We start from the raw sequence: 23,266 nt of genomic DNA on the forward strand, positions 1-23,266 counted from the left end.
TACCTCAATAGCGTCACAATATTGCCCCCTACCCTGAGCCATGGTGCGTCGTATTTTAAATACACACGGCGGCGGTAGGGGTCGCTAAGGGGCGCGGGGAAAGTGGCGCTGCAGTCGGTGCATAAATCTGGCCCCCATATTTGAAAACTCTGCGCCCTCAATGGTCTGCGCCCTGTGCGGTGGCACCTGTCGCACCGCCGCAAAGCCGGCCCTGCTGAGCATCACACCACTCACTCCAAAGTACCTGTATCTCTTACACCCTCAAGAGGGGCGGGGGGGTTGTGTTAACCCCTTTCCGTACTCGCTCTTCAACTATGAAATTCTTTGGAACTGAGCAGTAAAAGTATCCTGTTTCGCTTCTGATCACGGCAGCCCCGGCTCTCCTCACACACGCATGTTACCTGCACTTAGAGCTGCCGAGAAGTAACATGTGAACCATGCACTGCAGCAGAGACAGACCTGGCACCTTGAGATGGGGCACAACCCCACAGGGAGAGGTGCAGACGTCACTTCCACGCTCCATCATTTCTCATCAGGTTAGTCGCGTGACGTCACTAGCGGGCAGTGTCACACCTCACTGGAAGTGCAGCGAAGCGCTCGAGCGCCTAAAGGGGAATCTGAGTCTGGCTTCAGGATGGCGCCGGGCCCTTCTCACAGCAGATGTACCAGTGATATCGGTGCAGTGTCGGGGGATGTCGGGGGTGTGGGGGGTACAGCACATAGACCTTAACAGTGCTACACAGAAGAGGACAGCAGCCACCCTGACACAGTGACTCCCGCACCCTCCGATCCCCCCAACACTCATTCAAAGCACTCCCGCGCAGATGTGCGTGGGATTCTGGGACAAGGACATTTGGCAAGGGAGGAGGCTCAGTCTGAGCATCTCACAGGCAGCGCGGAGGGCGCATGGGAAGGCGTCTACCTGGGAAGAGCAGCCTAAACCTCTTCACTCCACTTTCGTGCATGAGTTTTCCACTCAGAAGAAGGGTTTGTAATACAGAGAGGATACACTCGTTACTATGTTCATGCTTTCTGCTTAGTTTGCGTTTAATGACTCGGGGTCAGGACTCACCGCTGCCTGCTGCCCTCTTCCCTCAGCTCCGGAGGGATCTCCCTCACCCGGTGAGTGATGATGTCAGGTCTCCCTCCTTCCTCCTCCTGCGTCAGCTCAGCTCCGAAGGGATCTCCCACACCCGGTGAGTGATGGTGTCAGGTCTCCCTCCTTCCTCCTCCTGCGTCAGCTCAGCTCCGGAGGGATGTCCCTCACTCGGTGAGTGATGGTGTCAGGTCTCTCTGCTGCTGGTCTCTTCCGTCAGCTCCAAACTGATTCTGTGGCAGACCTCTAGATATAGACCCTGCAATGCAAATTAGGTGCACACTCTGGAGGAGAACGAACATCAATCACCAGCAAGAAATTATCGCCCTTCAGCACGTCACCTGTGAATAATCTTGGCAAACATCTGGGAGTAAAGAATGTTTGTATCTCTTTGAGCCCAGCGGCGTGTTATCTGCAGCTCAGATCCCAGGTCTGTCAATCTTGTCATACACAGTAAACACATCCAAGCTACTTCTAGCCCTGACACCTCCCGGCTTACTCAGTCATGGTAACCATGGCGGAAGCACGTGTAGGAATCGCTCATCTCTCTCACAACTGATGGACAGATGCTCCAGCCCTGGACAGAAGAAAAATCCAAACACTGGAGACATCTGACATGTATCTACAAATGTATCTACGTGTATCTATAAAACAGGGCCAAATAACTACTGATTTGGCTAAAACTGATTTTAAGTATTGGTTTTTATTGCATTTGATTACAGTGCATAATAATGTCAATTTGTATTTAATTGTTTATTTTTTTTTGCTATTTAGAGTTTTCACAAATTAGAATATACCTACAACCAAGTAGTAGTAGATTACTTGAGAATTAATCGAGTTGAGACCCTATCAGTCGCCCCAATGCTGAGCCAGAAGCAGAAAAATAAAACAATAGTTTAATATCATTTTATGTTTGTGCTTCTGCCACAGCCAGCAGTGCAGGGAGGGGTGAGGCTGGGCCACGGGAGGTGGGAGGGGGGAGGACGGGAAAGTGCACCTAAGTGCGCACGTGTATTTGGACTGCCGTCTGAGCCCAGCCAAACACACATGGGCACTTAGGTTTCTCCAGCCTGACTGTGTTTAACAGCCGGGCTGGAGAAACTGCACATGCCCCAGGGCTGTGTCTGAGCTGCAGTCCGAGCCACTCAGACCAATCCTGGCGCTGCTTTCATGCTAGGTTTAGCATTAGAGCACCGCCAGGATTGCTGGGGAGTCTGTGCTGGTGGACCAGCAGTGAATGCTGGGACACCACAAGAGGAGCGGCGAGCGAGGTGGCAGGGATGGAGGCAAGGTAAGTGCATTTTATTAATTTTTTTATTTTCACCTCGTCTCCATTCCCCCAACCCCATTTTATTAATTTTTTTATTTTCACCTCGTCTCCATTCCCCCAACCCCTATCCTTCAGTTATGCAGCGGCCGCGGCTGGGCCCTACACACAGGAAAGAAAATATGAGCTGTTTTAAGAATATATTAGCTGTCCCAGTTCAATCAGGCTTAAACTTTCGCAATGGACGTCGAGTACCACCTTGGGGGGAGATTTATCAAACTTTCACACACCGTAATGCAGAAAGTCACCTTGCTGCGCTGCATGAAAGGACAGGAATGCACTGTATTTAACATTATACGGTTTATTCCTGTCCTTTCCTTTCACTGGCATCCTTTTGGCTGCCTAGCACTAATGCAGGCGCCCTTACGTCATGGTGCAAAGGAGCCTGCATAACAGGAAAGATTGTTTTTGTGTAGGAAGGAACTTCTTGCAGAAATTAAAATAGAGCTATGAATTTGTACACCCCTATTTTCTCTCGTGCTCACAAGTAAGTGGCCATCTAGTGAGTTTGCTACACCGATGTGCAGCATCCTTGCCTGGCCGTCACTCTTGTACATTGTTTTATCATCATTCCCCAGCCTTCATCAGTTTCTACCCCCTTGTAGGAAAGTGGTTTAATAGTAGGTGCAGGTAGGTACCTACAACTAGTGATAATATCACAATCACAAATAAGGTTAGTCAAATCTCAATAAATTAATCCTTGCTCAACCCTTGGTAGCTTGGCTCACAAACAGTCAGGCTTAATATAGGAGTTAATTGCGTCAAGCATTTAATAGCACCAAAACAGTGCACGGCTGGTTTTTAACATGACAGCAGGCACCAAAATAGTGCACACTTAAGTACATTAAATTTACTGGGTCTCAAAACCAACATGCCCTACCAGATACTAGGGACTTACAAGTAGGTTGTCAGAGCTAATTGTAATTATGCCTAACTACCATATACTTTTTAAACAGATCACTGTCCCTGGACCTGGTTAGCAAGGCCCAGTGTGCAATCAGAGTCAGAAAACACCAGTATCAGTCAAAAATGGGGGGAAACAGTTAGGGGGGATCTGCAGAAAGCTATTTTCTTACACAACCACCCCAACCTGAGGCCCCCGTGGCATCCATCTTTCCCATACCTCACATAACGCTCTCTGTATAGATAACACTCCTGCATCTCAACTCCCTTAGTCAATCACAGTTGATTGCCTTCCTCCACCGCACTCAAATCTTCCATTTTGTCTTCTCATACTACCACCACACCACCACCTACCTTACCCCATAGTAGCCCTCCTGTTGTCCCTCCACCTTCTGGAGCTATCGACATTCCTTGGATGTTTATCTTCTGCCCCCCTATATCACCCCTTTCTTTCCTACCAATTACATTTTCCTCTACCCGTTCAGCTCCCATTGCAACCCCCAGCGCCTTCCTCCTTAGACGTGTTGCTTGATTCCTCCCCCAATAGCCCTCTTCCCCCCTTTGCATCCAACTTGTCATCCTCCTCGTAGGCTCTGGCCTACTTAATTTTCCTCCTGCTTTTCTTTCGCTGCTGCATCTCCTTATCTCTACTCTCTCTTCTTTCATCTGGTCACTACTCATGTTCTTCACTTCTTCTTACTCATCACCTAGTTCTGTCAGCCCTCTGTATTGCTATGAGCCGCTTCTATTTAACCTAGAAGTCAACCGTTAACGCAGTGGATCTGGGAGCAGCCCTGTGCTCCTACGCCATAAAAACACCTCCATCCTCCTCACACACCTTTTCCCATTCAAATCCATATCTCCTTTACCTACATTCTCTGTCCACGCAATACTGTGTGTCCAAGTTCAAATGTCCCCTGCATCACTCACATGGCCTCGCTTTCTCCTCCTCGTAGTTTGAAAATCCTGAGGGTCTGGCAGCCCATGGACACCTACCTCTTATGGTTGGGATCCTGGACCAGTACCACTGTAGATGAGTTCAGCACCACTCCTGTGACTCATGCCTCAATTCTACACACCCTCGGGGGTGGAGCTGTGTCTGAGTCACTGCCCATTCCTGCAGATCATCTACTTCAATCCCCTCTTACAAGTCCCCCTGCAGTGGAGGTCCTTTTAGCCCCACACTTCTGCGCTCCTCATGCACCCTCCCTGGTGGAAGGTGTGGTGGCCCTTCCTCTGCCAATGTGGCCCCCACCCACTTTCTGAATGATATGACCCAATTTCTTAATGCTGATTGTTAGGAATGGGGTCTTTGGTTGGCAATCAGGTTACCCCCTGTCCAAGCAAGGATTCTCACTCTAGTCAGGGTAAGTCACACACAATCCAAATTATCCTGTGCCCACCCTCTGGTAGCTTGGTACTGAGCAGTCTTAGAAGGCAATGTGTAAAGTATTAGTGCAATAAATCATGCAATAACACAGTAGAATACCACAAAAATACACCACACAGTGTTTAGAAAAATATATAATAAGATTTATCTGAATAAATGCAGGTCAAAACGATGAAAATGCAATAAGAATATGTTGAAATATCATTCTAAAAGCAACATAAAGGCAGTCATTACAACATTGGCGGTAAAAGCCGCTTACCGCCGTGCAGAAGACTGCCAACACACTGCCGCGGCCGTGGAATTCCGCCACAGCTATTATGACCCACAGTTCGGAATCTGCCAAAATTCAGACACCCACACAAGTCCGCCACACCAAAGGTCAGTGATAAACTGGCGAAAACAAATCCTCCACCGTCACGCCAACAGAAATACGCCCACACTATCACGACCCACGAATCCACGCGGCGGTCTTTCAACCGCAGTATTCCATTGGCGGTACACACCGCTGTGCTCAAAATACACACACACATACAAAACACAGCCACATTGGACAATTAGAAATACACACACCTGATACACATACACACACCACTCCCACACACTCAATACACTATAAAACACACACCCACATCACCCACAAACCCTTACAACCACAAATCACGAACGAAAGCCAGAGAGAGACACCACCATCAACAACACTAGAATCCACAGGCACACAACACCATCACCCACATAACTTCCACGCACCTCACACAACACCCCACTACATATCAGCACACGTATCACCCCACACATCACCTACATCACCCCATGGCACGGCAAAGACACCCCAGGTTCTCGGAGGAGGAGCTCAGGGTCATGGTGGAGGAAATCGTCCGGGTAGAACCACAGCTATTCGGATCACAGGTGCAGCACACCTCCATTGCAAGGAAGATGGAGCTATGGTGAAGAATAGTGGACAGGGTCAACGCAGTGGGACAACACCCAAGAAATCGGGAGGACATCAGGAAGAGGTGGAATGACCTACGGGGAAGGTGCGTTCCGTGGTCTCCAGACACCACCTGGCGGTTCAGTGGACTGACTTCAGACCCGCACCTCCTCCCCCACAACTAACAACATGGGAGGAGCAGGTCTTGGCGATTCTGCATCCTGAGGGCCTCGCAGGAGTAGGTGGAGGAATGGACTCTGGTAAGTCAAAGCTTTACTATTACATCCCCCACCCTCCCTGCATGCCAGCACATACCCCCACCCTCACACTCACCCCCATCACTCCTACTCCTCACAAATGTCCCAACATCACAAACCACACATCCCAACACCAAGCCCTGCATGCAACAACAAAGCATGTACACCCATCACTAAAGCATGCCCACTGAACATACCCATACACCCACCTAAACCATCATCATACAAGGTCGCACACAGGAATACCAACACTGGGGTACACGGTCAACCACCCATTGCACACCTTCACACACACAGATGCAATAATCATGCCTTTATACCCCTGCAGGACCCCTACCAAACGTCACCGGACAGGAGGGACAACACTTGTCCACACCACCAACAGAAGAGGTCCACAGTGATGACAGCACCTCTGTCCAACTGGATCTAGATGACTAACCCAGCCCATCGGGGAACTCGGGGCAGTCGGTTCCTGTAGGAAAGTACCATCTTGCCTGGCATGTTATCCCCATATTTCACTGTATATATGTTGTTTTAGTCATTGTGTCACTGGGACCCTGCCAGGCAGGGCCCCAGTGCTCATAAGTTTGTGTTCCCTGTGTGATGCCTAACTATCTCACTGAGGCTCTGCTAACCAGAACCTCAGTTGTTATGCTCTCTCTGCTTTCCAAATTTGTCACTAACAGGCTAGCGACTAAATTTACCAATTCACATTGGCATACCGGTACACCCATATAATTCCCTAGTATATGGTACTGAGGTACCCAGGGTATTGGGGTTACAGGAGATGCCTATGGGCTGCAGCATTTCTTTTGCCACCCATAGGGAGCTCTGACAATTCTTACACAGGCCTGCCACTGCAGCCTGAGTGAAATAACGTCCACGTTATTTCACAGCCCTTTACCACTGCACTTAAGTAACTTATAAGTCACCTACATGTCTACCTTCACCTAGTGAAGGTTGGGTGCAAAGTTACTTAGTGTGTGGGCACCCTGGCACTAGCCAAGGTGCCCCACATCATTCATGGCAAATTCCCCGGACTTTGTGAGTGCGGGGACATCATTACACGTGTGCACTGCACATAGGTCACTACCTATGTACAGCGTCACAATGGTAACTCCGAACATGGCAATGTAACATGTCTAAGATCATGGAATTGTCACCCCAATACCATTCTGGCATTGGTGGGACAATTCCCTGATCCCCCGGGTCTCTAGCCCAGAACCCGGGGACTGCCAAACTGCCTTACCTGGGTCTCCACTGCAGCTGCTGCTGCTGCCAACCCCTCAGACATGTTTCTGCCCTCCTGGGGTCCAGGCAGCCCTGGCCCAGGAAGGCAGAACAAAGGATTTCCTCTGAGAGAGGGTGTAACACCCTCTCCCTTTGGAAATAGGTGTGAAGGTTGGGGAGGAGTAGCCTTCCCCAGCCTCTGGAAATGCTTTAATGGGCACAGATGGTGCCCATCTCTGCATAAGCAAGTCTACACCGGTTTAGGGATCCCCCAGCCCTGATCTGGCGCAAAACTGGACAAAGGAAAGGGGAGTCACCACTCCCCTGACCTGCACCTCCCAGGGGAGGTGCCCAGAGCTCCTCCAGTGTGTCCCAGACCTCTGCCATCTTGGAAACAGAGGTGTCTGTGGCACACTGGACTGCTCTGAGTGGCCAGTGCCAGCAGGTTACATCAGAGGCTCCTTCTGATAGGCTCTTACCTCTCTTGGTAGCCAATCCTCCTTCCTAGGTAGCCAAACCTCCTTTTCTGGCTATTTAGGGTCTCTGCTTTGGAGAATTCTTCAGATAACGAATGCAAGAGTCCACCAGAGTTCCTCTGCATCTCCCTCTTCACTTTCTGCCAAAGGATCGACTGCTGACTGCTCAGGACGCCTGCAAAACCGCAACAAAGTAGCAAGACGACTACTAGCAACCTTGTATCGCTTCATCCTGACGGCTTTCTCGACTGTTTCCAGGTGGTGCATGCACTCGGGGTAGCCTGCCTCCTTTCTGCACCAGGAGCTCTGAAGAAATCTCCTGTGGGTCGACGGAATCTTCCCCCTGCAACCGCAGGCACCAAAAGACTGCATCACTGGTCCTCTGGGTCCCCTCTCAGCACGACTAGCGTGGTCCCTGGAACTCAGCAACTCTGTCCAAGTGACTCACACAGTCCAGGGACTCTTCAGTCCAAGTTTGGTGGAGGTAAGTCCTTGCCCACCCACGCTAGGCTGCATTGCTGGGAATCGCATGATTTGCAGCTGCTCCGGCTCCTGTGCACTCTTCCAGGATTTCCTTCGTGCACAGCCAAGCCTGGGTCCCTGACACTCCTTCCTGCAGTGTACAACCTTCTGAGTTGTCCTCCGGCATCGTGGGACTCCCTTTTGTGACTTCAGGTGGACTCTGGTTCACTTTTCTTCTAAAGTTCTTGTTCAGGTACTTCTGCGGGTGCTGCCTGCTTCTGTTAGGGCTCTCTGCATAGCTGGGCGCCCCCTCTGTCTCCTCCTCCATGTGGCTACATCCTTGTCCCTCCTGGGCCACAGCAGCACCCAAAAACCCTAAGTGCGACTCTTGCAGCTAGCAAGGCTTGTTTGTGGTCTTTCTGCATGGGAACACCTCTGCAAGCTTCTTCACGAGGTGGGACATCCATCTGACAAAGGGGAAGTTCCTAGTCCTCTTCGTTCTGGCAGAACACCCAGCTGCTTCCAACAAGTGGCAGCTTCCTTGCACCCTCAGCTGGCATTTCCTGGGCTCCTCCCCAGTCTCGACACTGTCGCGACTCTTGGACTTGGTCCCCTGTCTTACAGGTACTCAGGTCTGGAAATCCACTGTTGTTGCATTGCTGGTGTTTGTTCTTCCTGCAGAATCCCCCTATCACGACTTCTGTGCTCTCTGGGGGTAGTAGGTGCACTTTACACCTACCTTTCAGGGTCTTGGGGTGGGTTATTTTTCTAACCCTCACTGTTTTCTTACAGTCCCAGCGACCCTCTACAAGCTCACATAGGTTTGGGGTCCATTTGTGGTTCGCATTCCACTTTTGGAGTAAATGGTTTGTGTTGCCCCTATACCTATGTGCTCCTATTGCAATCTACTGTAACTTTATATTGCTTGCAATCCTTCCTTTTGCTATTATCTTCATAATTTTGGTTTGTGTACATATATCTTGTGTATATAACTTATCCTCATACTGAGGGTACTCACTGAGATACTTTTGGCATATTGTCATAAAAATAAAGTACCTTTATTTTTAGTACTTCTGTGTATTGTGTTTTCTTATGATATTGTGCATATGACACCAGTGGTATAGTAGGAGCTTTACATGTCTCCTAGTTCAGGCTAAGCTGCTTTGCCATAGCTACCTTCTATCAGCCTAAGCTGCTAGAAACACCTCTTCTACACTAATAAGGCATAACTGGACCCGGCACAAGGTGTAAGTACCTCTGGTACCCACTACAAGCCAGGCCAGCCTCCTACAGTTCCCCACACCCAGTCACAGGCCACTACAGAGTTTCCTCCCTCTGGAAACACTAGCACAGCACCCACCCAGTGGGCCCATACCTCCGTCCCCAGGACACGTCAATCAGTAGTGTGTCCACCACTACAGGGAACCTAGACTAACCCACCACCCCAACAACAACAGGGACCTGGGGGCATTGGTAGTGGGCACATGGTCCAGGGGACGGAGGCCCAGGAACACAGGGGAACTGGGAGGGCTGCTGTGCGACAGGGGGCGGACAGGCCCAGGGAACCCACTCTGAACGAGGCCCTCTCCTCCATCATGGGAGCCTTCCACCACTCCCAGGAGACGATGGCAACGGTACTGGCCAAGTTTCAGGAGACCCAGCGCCTGCAGGAGGAACAGTATATGGGCTTCAGGGAGGAACTCAGAACCATCAGTTCCACCCTTGGCACCATCGTAGGGGTGCTGAAGGAAGTACTCAACACCAGGAGGGACACTGTGGCACTACAAGGGGCCCCTGACACTAGCCTGGACGATGAACTGCCCACCACCTCCGCCGGCGCTAGTGGACAGGAGGCACTGCCACAGGACCACCACACCAGGGCCCACCCCCTGCAGAGGGAGAACCACCTCGCAAACGGTCCCTGAGATCCAGGAACAAGACAGAGAACGATGCCAACACCCCCGCCAAGGAATGAGACCACCCTGATTGTCATCCTACTGTCCCAGTTTGTCACCCTGTCCATCCTAAAACTGCCCCAGCTCCACTTCCTATGCCCATTTGGGCAATGCACCTCTGAGACTAATAGACTGGACTCTGCCATGGATATTCCTCCGCCATCACCATTTTGCTACCCCCTCCAATTTTGAGCACTAAAATAAACACCCTTAAAGCACAAAACAATCTGGAGTCTGTCTGTGATTTCAGAATACTGTATTAGCAATAACTGTGGCAAAAAGCTCTTTCATTTGTAATGTCAACATACCTATGTCACACAGCTCTAGACTATGAGGAATCAAAGCAGATGTCACACTGTGGGACCCAGATCTGTGAAATCGTAAGGGAAATTGACAACTCAGTGACCATACACTGGGTGAAAAAGACAGACAGTAGAGAGGCAGTAGTGTATAAGTACATGTAGTAGGCAGGTTTGTATTCTTACCTGTGTTTCACTGGAAATATTGCTGGATCACTGAGTCCCTGTTGTCCATGTCTTCTTCCTCTGCTTCCTCGTCTTCACTGTCCACAGGCTCCACAGCTGCAACAACACCGCCATCTGGACCATCCTCCTGCAGAAAGGGCACCTGTCGTCGCAAAGCCAAGTTGTGAAGCATACAGCAGGCCACGATGATCTGGCACACCTTCTTTGTTGAGTAGAATAGGGATCCACCTGTCATATGGAGGCACCGGAACCTGGCCTTTAGGAGGCCGAAGGTCCGCTCAATCACCCTCCTAGTTCGCCCATGGGCCTCATTGTAGAGTTCCTCTGCCCTTGTCCTGGGATTCTTCACTGGGGTCAGTAGCCATGACAGGTTGGGGTAACCAGAGTCACCTGCAAATGGCGAGGGACAACTGTTAGACACACACTAACCTGGAGGGATATCCCCAGACCCAGACAACCATTCCCACTGACTAGCTTTCAGGTGCCCACCTAATAGCCACACACGGTGACTCTGGAGTTTATCCATCACATAAGGGATGCTGCTATTCCGCAGGATGTAAGCGTCATGCACTGAGCCAGGGAATATGGTATTCACATGGGAGATGTACTGGTCTGCCAAACATACCATCTGTACATTCATCGAATGATAACTCTTCCGGTTTCTGTACACCTGTTCACTCATGCAGGGGGGGACCAAGGCCACATGTGTCCCATCAATGGCACCTATGATGTTGGGGATATGTCCCAGGGCATAGAAATCACCTTTCACTGTAGGCAAATCCTCCACCTGAAGAAAAACGATGTAGCCCCACATGTGTTTCAGCAGGGCAGACAACACTCTGGACAACACGTGGGAAAACATAAGCTGGGACATCCCTGATGCTATGGCCACTGTTGTTTGAAATTACCCACTTGCAAGGAAATGGAGCACTGACAGCACCTGCACTTGAGGGGGGATTCCTGTGGGATGGCGGATAGCTGACATCAGGTCTTGCTCCAACTGGGTACACAGTTCCTGGATTGTGGCACTGTCAAGCCTGTATGTGATTATCACATGTCTTTCCTCCATTGTCGACAGGTCCACCAACGATCGGTACACCGGAGGATGCCGCCATCTCCTCACATGTCCCAGCGGACGGTGCCTATGAAGGACAACAGCGGGCACAGAGTCAAACAACTCAGAGGTACGTACCCACAGTTTACACAGAACACCATTCATACTCAAAAATTGGCCTGTATGTGTGTTGAGTCTAGGCCTAGGTATGTGTGACGCAGTTGGAAATGAAGCCATGTGGGCCCCTGAAATGGTAGCTGCCTGACCTCTAAAGTGGGACAATGGGATGTGAGGTAACTGCGCTGGCGTTGTACACCGTCGCGGTCGAAAACCGCGGAACAATGCTGCATTGGTTAACATTGGACCCTATGGGTCCCAGGAGCCAATGGCGATGTACGCCGGCGGTGACTGTAGGAAAGTACCATCTTGCCTGGCATGTTACCCCCATTTTTCACTGTATATATGTTGTTTTAGTTGTATGTGTCACTGGGACCCTGGTAACCCAGGGCCCCAGTGCTCATAAGTGTGCCTGAATGTGTTACCTGTGTAGTGACTAACTGTCTCACTGAGGCTCTGCTAATCAGAACCTCAGTGGTTATGCTCTCTCATTTCTTTCCAAATTGTCACTGACAGGCTAGTGACCATTTTTACCAATTTACATTGGCTTACTGGAACACCCTTATAATTCCCTAGTATATGGTACTGAGGTACCCAGGGTATTGGGGTTCCAGGAGATCCCTATGGGCTGCAGCATTTCCTTTGCCACCCATAGGGAGCTCTGACAATTCTTACACAGGCCTGCCACTGCAGCCTGAGTGAAATAACGTCCACGTTATTTCACAGCCATTTTACACTGCACTTAAGTAACTTATAAGTCACCTATATGTCTAACCTTTACCTGGTAAAGGTTAGGTGCAAAGTTACTTAGTTTGAGGGCACCCTGGCACTAGCCAAGGTGCCCCCACATTGTTCAGAGCCAATTCACTGAACTTTGTGAGTGCGGGGACACCATTACACGCGTGCACTACATATAGGTCACTACCTATATGTAGCTTCACCATGGTAACTCCGAATATGGCCATGTAACATGTCTATGATCATGGAATTGCCCCCTCTATGCCATCCTGGCATTGTTGGTACAATTCCATGATCCCAGTGGTCTGTAGCACAGACCCTGGTACTGCCAGACTGCCCTTCCTGGGGTTTCTCTGCAGCTGCTGCTGCTGCCAACCCCTCAGACAGGCAGCTGCCCTCCTGGGGTCCAGCCAGGCCTGGCCCAGGATGGCAGAACAAAGAACTTCCTCTGAGAGAGGGTGTGACACCCTCTCCCTTTGGAAAATGGTGTGAAGGCAGGGGAGGAGTAGCCTCCCCCAGCCTCTGGAAATGCTTTGTTGGGCACAGATGTGCCCAATTCTGCATAAGCCAGTCTACACCGGTTCAGGGACCCCTTAGCCCCTGCTCTGGCGTGAAACTGGACAAAGGAAAGGGGAGTGACCACTCCCCTGACCTGCACCTCCCCTGGGAGGTGTCCAGAGCTCCTCCAGTGTGCTCCAGACCTCTGCCATCTTGGAAACAGAGGTGCTGCTGGCACACTGGACTGCTCTGAGTGGCCAGTGCCACCAGGTGACGTCAGAGACTCCTTGTGATAGGCTCCTTCAGGTGTTAGTAGCCTTTCCTCTCTCCTAGGTAGCCAAACCCTCTTTTCTGGCTATTTAGGGTCTCTGTCTCTGGGGAAACTTGAGATAACGAATGCATGAGCTCAGCCGAGTTCCTCTGCATCTCCCTCTTCACCTTCTGATAAGGAATCGACCGCTGACCGCGCTGGAAGCCTGCAAACCTGCAACATAGTAGCAAAGACGACTACTGCAACTCTGTAACGCTGATCCTGCCGCCTTCTCGACTGTTTTCCTGCTTGTGCATGCTGTGGGGGTAGTCTGCCTCCTCTCTGCACCAGAAGCTCCGAAGAAATCTCCCGTGGGTCGACGGAATCTTCCCCCTGCAACCGCAGGCACCAAAAAGCTGCATTACAGGTCCCTTGGGTCTCCTCTCAGCACGACGAGCGAGGTCCCTCGAATCCAGCGACACCGTCCAAGTGACCCCCACAGTCCAGTGACTCTTCAGCCCAAGTTTGGTGGAGGTAAGTCCTTGCCTCACCTCGCTGGGCTGCATTGCTGGGAACCACGACTTTGCAAGCTTCTCCGGCCCCTGTGCACTTCCGGCGGAAATCCTGTGTGCACAGCCAAGCCTGGGTCCACGGCACTCTAACCTGCATTGCACGACTTTCTAAGTTGGTCTCCGGCGACGTGGGACTCCTTTGTGCAACTTCGGCGAGCACCGTTTCACGCATCCTCGTAGTGCCTGTTTCTGGCACTTCTCCGGGTGCTACCTGCTTCAGTGAGGGCTCTTTGTCTTGCTCGACGTCCCCTCTCTCTGCACGTCCAATTTGCGACCTCCTGGTCCCTCCTGGGCCCCAGCAGCGTCCAAAAACGCCAAACGCACGATTTGCGTGTAGCAAGGCTTGTTGGCGTCCATCCGGCGGGAAAACACTTCTGCACGACTCTCCAAGGCGTGGGGGATCCATCCTCCAAAGGGGAAGTCTCTAGCCCTTGTCGTTCCTGCAGTATTCACAGTTCTTCAGCCTAGTAAGAGCTTCTTTGCACCAACCGCTGGCATTTCTTGGGCATCTGCCCATCTCCGAGCTGCTTGTGACTTTTGGACTTGGTCCCCTTGTTCCACAGGTACCCTCAGACAGGAATCCATCGTTGTTGCATTGCTGATTTGTGTTTTCCTTGCATTCTCCCTCTAACACGACTATTTTGTCCTTAGGGGAACTTTGGTGCACTTTGCACTCACTTTTCAGGGTCTTGGGGTGGGTTATTTTGCTAACTCTCACTATTTTCTAATAGTCCCAGCGACCCTCTACAAGGTCACATAGGTTTGGGGTCCATTCGTGGTTCGCATTCCACTTTTGGAGTATATGGTTTGTGTTGCCCCTATCCCTATGTTTCCCCATTGCATCCTATTGTAACTATACATTGTTTGCACTGTTTTCTAAGACTATACTGCATATTTTTGCTATTGTGTATATATATCTTGTGTATATTTCCTATCCTCTCACTGAGGGTACACTCTAAGATACTTTGGCATATTGTCATAAAAATAAAGTACCTTTATTTTTAGTATAACTGTGTATTGTGTTTTCTTATGATATTGTGCATATGACACTAAGTGGTACTGTAGTAGCTTCACACGTCTCCTAGTTCAGCCTGAGCTGCTTTGCTAAGCTACCATTATCTATCAGCCTAAGCTGCTAGACACCCTATACACAAATAAGGGATAACTGGGCCTGGTGCAAGGTGCAAGTACCCCTTGGTACTCACTACAAGCCAGTCCAGCCTCCTACATTGGTTGTGCAGCGGTGGGATAAGTGCTTTGAGACTACTTACCACTCTTGTCATTGTACTTTTCATAAGAGAAAAATATACAAAACAAGGTCAGTGTATATACACATAGCCAAAAAGTTTTGCATTTCCTCTTTTCACTCTTTTCTAAGTGCTGAAAAGTACTTCTAAACTTTCAAAAAGGTCTTAAAAGTTTAAAAAGTTTTTTCTGTCTTTCCAAAAAGTTCTGAAAACTTTTTTCTCTTTGTCTATCACTTTAACTCTCTCTAAAAATGTCTGGCACAGGCCAAAAAGTTGAACTGTCCAAACTTGCATATGATCACCTTAGCTGGAAAGGAGCAAGGAGTCTCTGCATAGAGAGAGGTTTGAGTGTAGGGAAGAATCCTTCCTTAGAACTGTTAATTAATATGCTTAGAGTACAGGATAAGGTCATAAGTGCCCAATCTGTAGAAAAAGTAGCTAATGGTTCTCAATCTGATCCAGGGACTCCCCCAGGAAAAGGTTCAGGAAAGAAACTTCTCAGCCTGCCCATTACTAGACAGTCTAGCATAGTTGGTACAGAGGTTGAATCACATCATACTGATGATGTGCTCTCACATTATGCTGGTAGCCAAGCTGTTAGGGTGCCCTCTGTAAGGGACAGGTCTCCTTCTGTTCATTCCCATCACACCTCTGTATCTAGAAATGTCCCTCCCACCCACCCTGATGACAGATTGTTAGAAAGGGAGCTCAATAGATTGAGAGTGGAGCAAACCAGACTGAAGCTCAAGAAGCAACAGCTGGATTTGGATAGACAGTCTTTAGAAATAGAGAGGGAAAGACAGAAAATGGGTTTAGATACCCATGGTGGCAGCAGCAGTATTCCCCATAGTCATCCTGCAAAAGAGCATGATTCCAGGAATCTGCATAAGATAGTTCCCCCTTACAAGGAGGGGGATGACATTAAAAAGTGGTTTGCTGCACTTGAGAGGGCCTGTGCTGTACAGGATGTCCCTCAAAAGCAGTGGGCTGCTATCCTATGGCTATCATTTACTGGAAAAGGTAGGGATAGGCTCCTTACTGTAAAAGAAAATGATGCTAACAATTTCCAAGTTCTTAAGAATGCACTCCTGGATGGTTATGGCTTAACCACTGAACAGTACAGGATAAAGTTCAGAGATACCAAAAAGGAGTCTTCACAAGACTGGGTTGATTTCATTGACCAGGCAGTGAAGGCCTTGGAGGGGTGGTTACATGGCAGTAAAGTTACTGATTATGACAGCCTGTATAACTTGATCCTGAGAGAGCATATTCTTAATAATTGTGTGTCTGATTTGTTGCACCAGTACTTGGTGGACTCTGATCTGACCTCTCCCCAAGAATTGGGAAAGAAGGCAGACAAATGGGTCAGAACAAGAGTGAACAGAAAAGTTCATACAGGGGGTGACAAAGATGGCAACAAAAAGAAGGATGGTAAGTCTTCTGACAAGGGTGGGGACAAATCTAAAAATGAGTCTTCATCAGGCCCACAAAAACACTCTGGTGGGGGTGGTGGGCCCAAATCCTCCTTTAATCAGAACAAGGAAAAGAAACCATGGTGCTATTTATGTAAAATAAAAGGCCATTGGACAACAGATGCCAGTTGTCCAAAGAAAGGCACCACAGCTCCTACCACTACAACCCCTACTGCTACACCTAGTGTCCCTACTAATAGCAGTGGTGGTGGGAGCAAACCTACTAATAGCCAATCCAAGGGAGTAGCTGGGCTCACTTTTGGTAATTTAGTTGGGGTTGGTCTGATTAGGGAGACCACAGAGGCTACTTTAGTCTCTGAAGGGGCTATTGACTTAGCCACTTTGGTTGCTTGCCCCCATAACTTGGAGAAGTACAAGCAACTAACCCTAATAAATGGTGTTGAGGTCCAGGCCTACAGGGACACAGGTGCCAGTGTCACAATGGTGATTGAGAAACTGGTGCACCCTGAACAACACATACTTGGACACCAGTACCAAGTAACCGATGCTCACAACATAACACAAAGCCACCCCATGGCTGTTGTAAATCTCAACTGGGGGGGGGTATCTGGTCCAAAGAAAGTTGTGGTAGCTTCAGATTTACCTGTAGACTGTCTATTAGGGAACGATTTGGAGACATCAGCTTGGTCAGATGTGGAGTTGGAGGCCCATGCAGCAATGCTGGGCATCCCAGGGCATATTTTTGCTTTGACAAGGGCTCAGGCCAAAAAGCAAAAAGGACAGGGAAGCTTGGATCCTGGAACAATGGACCAAGTGCTCCCTAAAGCTAGGGCTAGTAGAAGCAAACCACTTCCTACTATCCCTCCCTCTACAGTGGATTCTACTTCTGAGGAAGAAGAATTCCCTCCCTGTGCAGAACCTACACCAGAGGAGCTGGAAGCAGACACTGCTGAGCTTTTGGGTGAAGGGGGGCCTGCCAGAGAGGAGCTGAGTGTGGCACAGCAAACCTGTCCCACATTAGAGGGTCTCAGACAGCAAGCTGTCAAACAGGCTAATGGGGATGTCAGTGACTCACACAGAGTTTACTGGGAGGACAACCTCTTGTACACTGAGCATAGGGATCCTAAACCTGGAGCTGCCAGGAGATTAGTGATTCCTCAGGAGTACAGAAAGTTCCTCCTAACACTGGCACATGACATTCCCTTAGCTGGGCACCTGGGTCAAATGAAAACTTGGGACAGATTGGTACCACTGTTTCATTGGCCTAGGATGTCTGAGGACACAAAAGAATTTTGCAAGTCCTGTGAAACCTGTCAAGCCAGTGGCAAGACAGGTGGCACCCCAAAGGCACCCCTTATCCCACTGCCTGTGGTTGGGGTTCCCTTTGAAAGGGTAGGGGTTGACATAGTTGGCCCCCTTGACCCTCCTACTGCTTCAGGCAATAGGTTTATCTTGGTGGTAGTGGACCATGCCACAAGATATCCTGAAGCTATTCCTTTAAGGACCACTACAGCTCCTGCAGTGGCAAAAGCCCTCCTGGGAATATTTTCCAGGGTGGGCTTCCCAAAGGAAGTAGTATCAGACAGAGGAAGCAATTTCATGTCTGCATACTTAAAGGCCATGTGGAAGGAGTGTGGTGTAACTTACAAGTTCACAACACCCTATCATCCACAAACAAATGGACTGGTGGAGAGATTTAATAAAACTCTCAAAGGCATGATTATGGGACTCCCTGAAAAACTCCGCAGGAGATGGGATATCCTTCTACCATGCCTCCTTTTTGCCTACAGGGAGGTACCCCAGAAAGGAGTGGGCTTCAGCCCCTTTGAACTTCTTTTTGGACACCCTGTTAGGGGTCCACTCACACTTGTAAAGGAGGGTTGGGAACAACCTTTAAAAGCTCCTAAACAGGATATTGTGGATTATGTACTTGGCCTCAGATCAAGGATGGCTGAGTACATGAAAAAGGCCAGTAAAAACCTTCAGGCCAGCCAAGAGCTCCAAAAGCAATGGCATGATCAGAAGGCTGTTTTGGTTCAGTACCAACCAGGGCAGAAAGTGTGGGTCTTGGAGCCTGTGGCCCCAAGAGCACTCCAAGATAAATGGAGTGGACCCCACACAATTGTTGAAAAGAAGGGTGAAGTCACCTACTTGGTTGACTTAGGCACTGCCAGGAGTCCCCTTAGGGTGCTCCATGTCAACCGCCTGAAACCCTACTATGACAGGGCTGATCTCACCCTGCTCATGGCAACAGATGAGGGACAGGAAGAAGACAGTGATCCTCTACCTGATCTCTACTCTTCCACAGAACAAGATGCTCTTGTGGAAGGTGTAGTTTTGGCTGATTGTCTTACTGCTGGGCAGAAAGATAATTGCATAAATCTCCTAGGACAATTTTCAGAACTCTTCTCCATTGTGCCAGGCACCACTTCTTGGTGTGAGCACACTATAGATACTGGAGACAGTTTACCTGTCAAAAGTAAGATCTATAGGCAGCCTGACCATGTCAGGGACTGCATAAAGCAAGAAGTTCAGAAAATGTTGGAACTAGGAGTGGTTGAGCACTCTGACAGTCCATGGGCTTCTCCTGTGGTACTGGTACCAAAACCCAATTCTAAAGATGGAAAGAAGGAAATGAGGTTTTGTGTAGACTATAGAGGTCTCAACTTGGTAACCAAAACTGATGCTCACCCTATACCCAGGGCAGATGAGCTCATAGATACACTGGCATCTGCCAAGTATCTAAGCACTTTTGATTTGACTGCAGGGTATTGGCAGATCAAATTGTCAGAAGATGCTAAATCTAAGACTGCATTTTCTACCATTGGAGGACATTACCAGTTTACTGTAATGCCTTTTGGTTTGAAAAATGCACCTGCCACTTTTCAGAGGTTGGTGAACACAGTCCTGCAAGGGCTGGAAGCTTTCAGTGCAGCATATTTGGATGATATAGCTGTGTTTAGCTCCAGCTGGGATGATCACCTGGTCCACCTTTGGAAAGTTTTGGAGGCCCTGCAAAAGGCAGGCCTCACTATCAAGGCTTCAAAGTGCCAGATAGGGCAGGGTAAGGTGGTTTATCTGGGACACCTTGTTGGTGGGGAACAGATTGCACCACTGCAGGGGAAAATCCAGACTATTATTGATTGGGTTCCCCCTACCACTCAGACTCAGGTGAGAGCCTTCCTAGGCCTCACTGGGTATTACAGGAGGTTCATCAAGAACTATGGCTCCATTGCAGCCCCTCTTAATGACCTCACATCCAAGAAAATGCCTAAAAAGGTATTATGGACAGCAAACTGTCAGAAAGCTTTTGAGGAGCTGAAGCAGGCCATGTGCTCTGCACCTGTCCTGAAAAGCCCTTGTTACTCTAAAAAATTCTATGTCCAAACTGATGCATCTGAATTAGGAGTAGGGGCAGTCCTATCACAACTTAATTCTGAGGGCCAGGATCAACCTGTTGCTTTTATTAGTAGGAGGTTGACCCCTAGAGAAAAGCGTTGGTCTGCCATTGAGAGGGAGGCCTTTGCTGTGGTCTGGGCTCTGAAGAAGTTGAGGCCATACCTGTTTGGCACTCACTTCATTGTTCAGACAGACCACAAACCTCTACTTTGGCTAAAACAAATGAAAGGTGAAAATCCTAAATTGTTGAGGTGGTCCATATCCCTACAGGGAATGGACTATACAGTGGAACATAGACCTGGGAGTAGCCACTCCAATGCAGATGGACTCTCCAGATATTTCCACTTAGACAATGAAGACTCATCAGGTAATGGCTAGTCTTATTGTCCTTCGTTTGGGGGGGGGTTGTGTAGGAAAGTACCATCTTGCCTGGCATGTTACCCCCATTTTTCACTGTATATATGTTGTTTTAGTTGTATGTGTCACTGGGACCCTGGTAACCCAGGGCCCCAGTGCTCATAAGTGTGCCTGAATGTGTTACCTGTGTAGTGACTAACTGTCTCACTGAGGCTCTGCTAATCAGAACCTCAGTGGTTATGCTCTCTCATTTCTTTCCAAATTGTCACTGACAGGCTAGTGACCATTTTTACCAATTTACATTGGCTTACTGGAACACCCTTATAATTCCCTAGTATATGGTACTGAGGTACCCAGGGTATTGGGGTTCCAGGAGATCCCTATGGGCTGCAGCATTTCCTTTGCCACCCATAGGGAGCTCTGACAATTCTTACACAGGCCTGCCACTGCAGCCTGAGTGAAATAACGTCCACGTTATTTCACAGCCATTTTACACTGCACTTAAGTAACTTATAAGTCACCTATATGTCTAACCTTTACCTGGTAAAGGTTAGGTGCAAAGTTACTTAGTGTGAGGGCACCCTGGCACTAGCCAAGGTGCCCCCACATTGTTCAGAGCCAATTCACTGAACTTTGTGAGTGCGGGGACACCATTACACGCGTGCACTACATATAGGTCACTACCTATATGTAGCTTCACCATGGTAACTCCGAATATGACCATGTAACATGTCTATGATCATGGAATTGCCCCCTCTATGCCATCCTGGCATTGTTGGTACAATTCCATGATCCCAGTGGTCTGTAGCACAGACCCTGGTACTGCCAGACTGCCCTTCCTGGGGTTTCTCTGCAGCTGCTGCTGCTGCCAACCCCTCAGACAGGCAGCTGCCCTCCTGGGGTCCAGCCAGGCCTGGCCCAGGATGGCAGAACAAAGAACTTCCTCTGAGAGAGGGTGTGACACCCTCTCCCTTTGGAAAATGGTGTGAAGGCAGGGGAGGAGTAGCCTCCCCCAGCCTCTGGAAATGCTTTGTTGGGCACAGATGTGCCCAATTCTGCATAAGCCAGTCTACACCGGTTCAGGGACCCCTTAGCCCCTGCTCTGGCGCGAAACTGGACAAAGGAAAGGGGAGTGACCACTCCCCTGACCTGCACCTCCCCTGGGAGGTGTCCAGAGCTCCTCCAGTGTGCTCCAGACCTCTGCCATCTTGGAAACAGAGGTGCTGCTGGCACACTGGACTGCTCTGAGTGGCCAGTGCCACCAGGTGACGTCAGAGACTCCTTGTGATAGGCTCCTTCAGGTGTTAGTAGCCTTTCCTCTCTCCTAGGTAGCCAAACCCTCTTTTCTGGCTATTTAGGGTCTCTGTCTCTGGGGAAACTTGAGATAACGAATGCATGAGCTCAGCCGAGTTCCTCTGCATCTCCCTCTTCACCTTCTGATAAGGAATCGACCGCTGACCGCGCTGGAAGCCTGCAAACCTGCAACATAGTAGCAAAGACGACTACTGCAACTCTGTAACGCTGATCCTGCCGCCTTCTCGACTGTTTTCCTGCTTGTGCATGCTGTGGGGGTAGTCTGCCTCCTCTCTGCACCAGAAGCTCCGAAGAAATCTCCCGTGGGTCGACGGAATCTTCCCCCTGCAAACGCAGGCACCAAAAAGCTGCATTACCGGTCCCTTGGGTCTCCTCTCAGCACGACGAGCGAGGTCCCTCGAATCCAGCGACACCGTCCAAGTGACCCCCACAGTCCAGTGACTCTTCAGCCCAAGTTTGGTGGAGGTAAGTCCTTGCCTCACCTCGCTGGGCTGCATTGCTGGGAACCGCGACTTTGCAAGCTTCTCCGGCCCCTGTGCACTTCCGGCGGAAATCCTGTGTGCACAGCCAAGCCTGGGTCCACGGCACTCTAACCTGCATTGCACGACTTTCTAAGTTGGTCTCCGGCGACGTGGGACTCCTTTGTGCAACTTCGGCAACACCGTTTCACGCATCCTCGTAGTGCCTGTTTCTGGCACTTCTCCGGGTGCTACCTGCTTCAGTGAGGGCTCTTTGTCTTGCTCGACGTCCCCTCTCTCTGCAGGTCCAATTTGCGACCTCCTGGTCCCTCCTGGGCCCCAGCAGCGTCCAAAAACGCCAAACGCACGATTTGCGTGTAGCAAGGCTTGTTGGCGTCCATCCGGCGGGAAAACACTTCTGCACGACTCTCCAAGGCGTGGGGGATCCATCCTCCAAAGGGGAAGTCTCTAGCCCTTGTCGTTCCTGCAGTATTCACAGTTCTTCAGCCTAGTAAGAGCTTCTTTGCACCAACCACTGGCATTTCTTGGGCATCTGCCCATCTCCGAGCTGCTTGTGACTTTTGGACTTGGTCCCCTTGTTCCACAGGTACCCTCAGACAGGAATCCATCGTTGTTGCATTGCTGATTTGTGTTTTCCTTGCATTCTCCCTCTAACACGACTATTTTGTCCTTTGGGGAACTTTGGTGCACTTTGCACTCACTTTTCAGGGTCTTGGGGTGGGTTATTTTGCTAACTCTCACTATTTTCTAATAGTCCCAGCGACCCTCTACAAGGTCACATAGGTTTGGGGTCCATTCGTGGTTCGCATTCCACTTTTGGAGTATATGGTTTGTGTTGCCCCTATCCCTATGTTTCCCCATTGCATCCTATTGTAACTATACATTGTTTGCACTGTTTTCTAAGACTATACTGCATATTTTTGCTATTGTGTATATATATCTTGTGTATATTTCCTATCCTCTCACTGAGGGTACACTCTATGATACTTTGGCATATTGTCATAAAAATAAAGTACCTTTATTTTTAGTATAACTGTGTATTGTGTTTTCTTATGATATTGTGCATATGACACTAAGTGGTACTGTAGTAGCTTCACACGTCTCCTAGTTCAGCCTGAGCTGCTTTGCTAAGCTACCATTATCTATCAGCCTAAGCTGCTAGACACCCTATACACTAATAAGGGATAACTGGGCCTGGTGCAAGGTGCAAGTACCCCTTGGTACTCACTACAAGCCAGTCCAGCCTCCTACAGTGACGGTACGCACCGGCGCGGACGTGACCACCATTTTCTCTCTGTT

The 23,266-nt window shown here is 49.5% G+C and overlaps 1 protein-coding gene across 1 annotated transcript in view; it reads right to left on the bottom strand.

Annotated features, from left to right (window-relative positions):
* The window catches only part of LOC138251300 (uncharacterized), a 66,554-nt gene extending 65,438 nt beyond the window's left edge, over positions 1-1,116 (bottom strand). The window contains exon 1 of the mRNA XM_069205639.1: positions 1,073-1,116. The gene's annotated coding sequence lies outside the window, so the exon portion shown is untranslated. The remainder of the gene's footprint in view (positions 1-1,072) is intronic.
* Between the last annotated feature and the right edge of the window lie 22,150 nt (positions 1,117-23,266).

The sequence above is a fragment of the Pleurodeles waltl genome, chromosome 1_2 (assembly GCF_031143425.1).
Source record: "Pleurodeles waltl isolate 20211129_DDA chromosome 1_2, aPleWal1.hap1.20221129, whole genome shotgun sequence".
In the NCBI taxonomy this organism is placed as follows: Eukaryota; Metazoa; Chordata; class Amphibia; order Caudata; family Salamandridae; genus Pleurodeles; species Pleurodeles waltl.